Here is a 6,346-nt window from a genome sequence, read left to right as displayed (position 1 = left end):
TATCAGTGGCAGCATCCAATGCTGAGAGAAGAGTGGATATAAAAACCCAAAGGCTTTAAGTGTTTTCAGCTTTTTTATATCGAGGATGCTTCCTGGGCATGGGAAAGAAAAAGTAGGATGGATGGCGGGTCATAAAGTATCTTAGTAGAAAACGTATCAGGACAACTTTTGTTTAGTAAAATTAAATAGCAAGAATCACTGCACAGATACGTATGGAATTTGCCACATGATACAAACTATGAACTGATAGTAAAGTATTTAACATTATTATGAAATGTTCTTTTGGCCAGGTCACTGGGATCCTTGTTTTTGCATGTTTCTTTTTATATCCTTCAGTAATTTAACCTTGGCCTGTATTTGATTTATAAGCAGCAACTGATATCATGTATTTCTACCTTTCTTAACTCTACCCCAATTATCTTTCCCAATTACACAAGGATCTGTGGACAAGAGAACCCTCAGAAGTCAGGATGGGTAGGAGCAGGGGGACAGTTACTGTGGCTTCAGGAAAACTGGTGAACCTACAGGAGGAGATGACTTGCCCCATTTGCCTGAAGCTTCTGACAGAACCCCTGAGCCTTAACTATGGTCACACTTGGTGCAAAAAAAGCGCTTGCATCAGTGCAAACAACAAGGGGGGTCCATGATCAAGCAAAAGAAAGAGTGTAGCTGCTCTGTGTGCAGAACCAGTCACGAGCTTGGAAACCTGAGGCCTAATTGGCACCTCGCCAATGTAAGTAGAGAGGTTCAGAGATTTCAAGGTGAGCCTGGAGGAGCAAGAGAGAAATTCCTGCTCTTCTATGAGAAAGATGGGAAGGTCATTTGCTGACTTTGTGAGTGGTCTCAGGAGCACTGTAGTCACCACACATTCCTCATGGAGGAGGTTGTCCAGAAGTACCAGGTAAGAGGCCAAAAGAGAGGGAAGACTGGTAAGAAAGCGGTAATTTAGGGGAAATGTCTATTTTGCATTAGGGTTTAATTACTTGGCCATCAAGAACCTGAGACCTATGATCTCTTCTCTTCTTATGCCCACCTTCTGATGTCAGAGAAACATTTCTGTGCATTCCCCCAATTATAACGTTTTAACTCTATGTGCAGACTCTTAGCCAGAAGTAGACATTCATGTTCCTTGTGTTAATACATGGAGATCTGGTACCTAGGAGAAGCTCCCATTACCCCTTTGAACCGGAGGAGTAACTAAGACACTTGCTGGATTAATGTGTAAGATGTTTCCCTGCTGCAGGATCAGATTTCTTCCAGAATAAAAGAAATCAATCTTCTCTTGGCAAGTGTATAGTGACTTTTACTGTTTGAGTCATAAAGGACACATATTCTACCTCAAATTTTTCTTTCCACATCACAGATTCTAAATGTTGCTCTCAGTTTCTGTAAAGTCTATTCTCCTTGGAAATCAGACTCAATCTTTCCTCATTTATCCTCTATAGTGATGGTGAGATAGCCCATAGATTGACTCTGGTGTGATTCTTTTCTCACAGGGGAAACTCCAGGAATCTTTGCAGAGACTAAAGTGGGAACAGCAGAAAGTTGAGATGTTGGAAGATGAAATTCAAGAAGAGATTTCTACCTGGAAGGTATGAGGAGATACTTCCTGAAGAAGTTAGACATCTGGGCAAGACCTTGGATTGGTCACAAGGAGCTGCCTTTTCTTTGTTCCCTGATAGCTATGTCATTTGACTTGTCCTTTTCTTTGTCCTTTCCCTGATAGGAACGAGTGCTGAAAAGTGAATATATCACAAATGAACATAGATAGTGGAAGGGAGGTATTCATATAGAGGGACTCTCTTGTGAGGATGATTAGGGAATTTCATACCCATTCCTGTCCTATCTATTAGTCTTGGGGAGACACCTGGTAATGGTTCTTGGTTCACCCTCAGTGTCAGCTTTTTGGCAGATGGTGGAGGGAAGGGGTCAGGAGCAATCCAAGGAGGCACAAGTGTCCCGGACAGCTGTGTAATGTCCAAGTCATATCTCCCAAAATTCCATTTGGACTCAGAGTTGACCTCAGTAATGCAGACTTGAGGCCATTATTTTGAAATGTGATGGAGAGGAAAAAAAAAACAACAGGAAAAGTTATGTTCCCCAAGAAATGTTCCTCCTCCTCTCTCTCTCTTTCCTCATTCCTGAAGAATCTAATACAGCATGAAAGAGAAAATATTCAGACAGAGTTTTAAAAACTGAGAGAGATCCTGGACAGTGAGAAGCTGAAGTAACTGCAAAATCTGAAGACTGAGGAAGAAGCTGGTCTACATAACCTGGCTGACTCTGAGAATAAGCTAGTCCAGCAGAACCAGTTTGTGAGCGAGCTCATCTCATACATGGAGCATCAGTTGCAGAGGTCAACCATTGAGATGATGCAGGTAAGACTGGGGAAGAAGCCTCAGCATCTGAGACATGAGGGAAATGAAGAGAAAATTTCCTTCTCTTCTGTGTTGCTGTGTCTTTCTGCTGTTGTCACTAAGGTTGCTTTTGAACCTACAGTCCCCCTTCCCTTCCTCTATTTCAGAGGCTGTAAGAATAAGTTAATGCAGGAATCTAACGCAGGAATAACAAGGGAAATTTTTATTCTTTTTTAAGAATAAAATATTCAGTGCAGAACTTTGTGGAGAGAAAATTAACTGTGTTTGATGGTTTTCTAAAGGCTCCTGTTATCTGCGATCTAGTATTCAGCACTTATCAGATCCCTCTACATGTTCCAGCTTTGCCACAGACAAATTCATTTCAGATGACAAGAGGCTTTTTTTTTCTCCTCAACCTGTTGAGATTTTTTTTCCCACTTTCTCTGTTTCTGAAGAAAATTTTTGAAAGATTCTTATTTATTCTTTAAATATTCAATGGAATTCACTAGAGAAACTATCTCACTCTGGTTATTTCTTATTTAAAGTGTTTAAAATATTTTACTTGTTTTAGGATTATTTAGATCTTTTACAATCCTGGAGTCAGTTTTTGTATCTCTTTGTATGGATTTGTCTATTCTAAGTTGTATGGTTTGTAGGCATAAAATTAGGTATAGTGATTCTTTATTATCCCCTAAATTTCTGCAATATTCACAGTAATGTCTCCTCTTTTATGCCTGATTTTGGTAATTTGCTTTTTCACTTTTTTCTTGATCAGCATTTAGTTATGTTTTGTTAATTTATTGATTTAAAAAACATATTCTTTGGCTATTTTGTCTATTTTAAAGCTTTTATTATTTATTTATTTCTACACTTACATTTACCGTTTTCTCTCTGTGTGTGTAGATGTATTTGTGTGTGCATGTGTGTGTGTGTGTGCGAGTGCTAGTTTAATTTACTCTTCTTTCTTAGTTTCTTGAATTGGAAACGTAGATCACTGATTTGAGACCATTTCTTCTGATATAGTGTTTAATGATATAAGTGCATTTAATTAATCATATTTTATACATTTTGATTGTTTAGCTTTAATCTTTACTCAATTCAAGTTATTCGCAAATTTTCTTTGCAGTTTTCTTTTTTGGTTTGTTTGTTAAAACTTGGATATTTTAAAGTGTGGTGTTAATGGCAAAATGCTTGGTCATTTTTGAATTTCACTTCTGCTCTGGATTTCAGCTGTAATTCTGTGGTAATCAGAGAAGTATGCTTTTCATTAGTTCAAACTTTTAAGTTTATTGACATTTGTTTATGACCTAAGATACTGGATGTTCAGAAAAATTTTTGCTATGAATTTAAAAACATGATGTGTTCCTCATTCATTGGGTAATATGGTTGTAGTTGTCACTTAGGTCAATTTGGTTGATAATATAATGCATGTCTTCTATAAATTTGATGGTTTTCCATATAGGCTGTTCTCTCATTATTGAGACTGAGCTATTGAAATCTGAAACTGTTATTATGGAATCATGTATTTCTCCTTTTATTTTTGCTTTGAATACTTTGAAGCTCTGCTGTTAGGTGCATTTACATTTATAATTGGAATATTTGTTTAATGTACTGAACTTTTTATCATAACATTTCCCTCTCATTCTCTCATAACATTTATCTTAAAGTCTATCTTGTTTAATATTAATATAAATGTTTGACCTGTTTTTTGATTACTGCTTGCATGTAATCTCTTTTACTTTTGTCCTTTTGTGCTTTGATTATGTCTCTTATAAATAGCAGTATTTGAATTTTTCTTGTTATCCAGGTCAACAATTTCTAATTTCAATTGAGGCATTAACACATGACATTTAATGCTATTATTGATACATTTATATTTAAATTTAGTATTTTGGTGTTTGCCTTCTATTGGGCTACTGTAGTTTTCATTTTTCTTTTTCTCCTTAATTACCTTCTTTTGTGTTAAACAGGTATTTCTTATGTAAAATTTTGTTTTCCTATTTTCTCATTGTATTTCTTTAGCTTTTACTTGGTGGTTGCTCCAGTAATTTCAATGTATTTCCTGTCCTATCCTGTTCTACTTCAGATTAATATCAGCTTAGTTTCAGTAAAAATAGAAATTCCTGCAGCATGGCTTCATTTCCTTCCAGCAACTACGCAGTGGTGCTTTTAATATTGGCATCTGATCCTATAGGCTAAGGGCTGAAGACATTCAAATGTTTTGCTATAACTGGACAAGAACTTCAAGAGTTTAATCAGGAAGTTTATGTTTCCTTCAGAAACTGAGGGAAACAGTCAATGTAGATTGAATAAATAGAATTGGAGGAAGACACAGATCAGATTCTGAGGACAATATTTGAGTTTCAAAGTAAACTAAAATTAAAACTGCAATCGCCTCCACCCCATCCTTTATTCTTTGTGCTCCGTGTGTGCTAAGTCATGCTGGTTCTTTGGGACCCCATGGACTGTAGCCCACCAGACTCCTCTGTCCATGAGATTCTCCAGGGAGGAATACTGGAGTGGGTTGCCATTTCTTCTCCAGGGGAATCTTTGACCCTAGCCTTCTGTGCCTCCTACATTGCAGGCAGATTCTTACCACTAATACCACCTGGAATTCTTTCTCTATTCTACTTTAATTTGATTTTTGTCACATACACAAAATAGCCATAATGCAGAGGGAATCTTTTTTTCCTTTGAGACTGAGATGTTGTCCTAGTTTTTGGTGACATAAAGGAAATAAATCTGAAGTAAAAGAGATTAAATACAGTGGTACATACCAGTTCAAAGAAATAAAAACATTAAATGTGATAAGGAGGTTAGATGGCTAAAAAATATTAAGGATCTGATTAAACAGACTCAGTAGAGACTAAAGTGCAGGAAAATGCTCTAGTTTTTGGACAGTGAGTACGTACTGGTAACATTATGAAAATGGAGTAAAAGAGGAGACAACTTGGTTGGTGAATAATGTTACATATTAGACATTCAAAATTACTGATTCCTTTGGCTCATTTACTAATGAATATATTAATATGTATTTAAAAGACAAAGCTGAGTAACAATAAAGAACTGGAAACCAACTGCTTATGTGTGTATGCTGAATTTAAAGGAGTGGAAGATGTCACTAATAGGTAGTGTGTAAAATAAGAAGAGCAAGACCTAAAAACACCTATATTAATACATTTGTTTGCTTATATCCTCAACAAAAGCCATATAAATGACTCAAGGAATATTAGGATTATATTTTCATGTTTGATTCTCCAAAACCTAGTTTAATGCTTGGCTTACAATAATACATCACTTCAGTTTTGTTGAATAAATGAAAGAACCATGATTTCTTCAAATCATCTCACGGGTCACCAGAGTTACAGGTCTCTTGTTTTTCCCATAAATATGTCTAATCTCCAGATAACAGAAGCCTCTTGCTTCCATCAGTGTTGGGGCTTTTTTACCTTTCTTGGAAACTTGACAACATCACATGAGTCTTCTGGAATGACCGGCTGCACTCTTGTTTTTACTTTTCGGCTGATACATGGAGACCATCTCTAGTCCCACAATCAGGACTGATGGGGATGAGAATAAGCTATTACTTCTTGACTCATGTCTTCTTTTCTCACTAGGATGTGAATGCCATCATGAAAAGGTAAGTGTGGGAAACCAGAGATGGTCATTTTGTACTGATAACATTATGTAAAGCTACTAGTTATCTGATGGTTACTTAAGATAAAACCATGCTCAGGACACAAAAACAGAGCATAGATTTGCTTTAAACTTCTGTTCAGAAATCATGACTAGATTGTGCTATAAACATTGAGAATGGATCAGATACTACAGTAGAGAAATTTGGTTGTAAGAAGTTGCAGAGTTTGGGTCAGTGTCACTGTTAGGAATAAACCTTTGGGATGTCAAGTCGCCATTATTTCATAAATTTAATTCACACTCTGTGTCACTGTGCAACTCAGGTTCCCATATTTAGTATGTGCTTGACTTAT

General features: G+C 36.5%; 1 pseudogene; it reads left to right on the top strand.

The window, feature by feature from the left end:
- The first annotated feature begins 470 nt into the window (after positions 1–470).
- LOC122702067 lies at positions 471–5,903 on the top strand (annotated as a pseudogene).
- Positions 5,904–6,346: the final 443 nt, after the last annotated feature.

This window comes from Cervus elaphus, chromosome 1 (assembly GCF_910594005.1).
Source record: "Cervus elaphus chromosome 1, mCerEla1.1, whole genome shotgun sequence".
NCBI classification, from domain to species: domain Eukaryota; kingdom Metazoa; phylum Chordata; class Mammalia; order Artiodactyla; family Cervidae; genus Cervus; species Cervus elaphus.
This window is presented reverse-complemented; position numbering and strand designations above follow the sequence as displayed.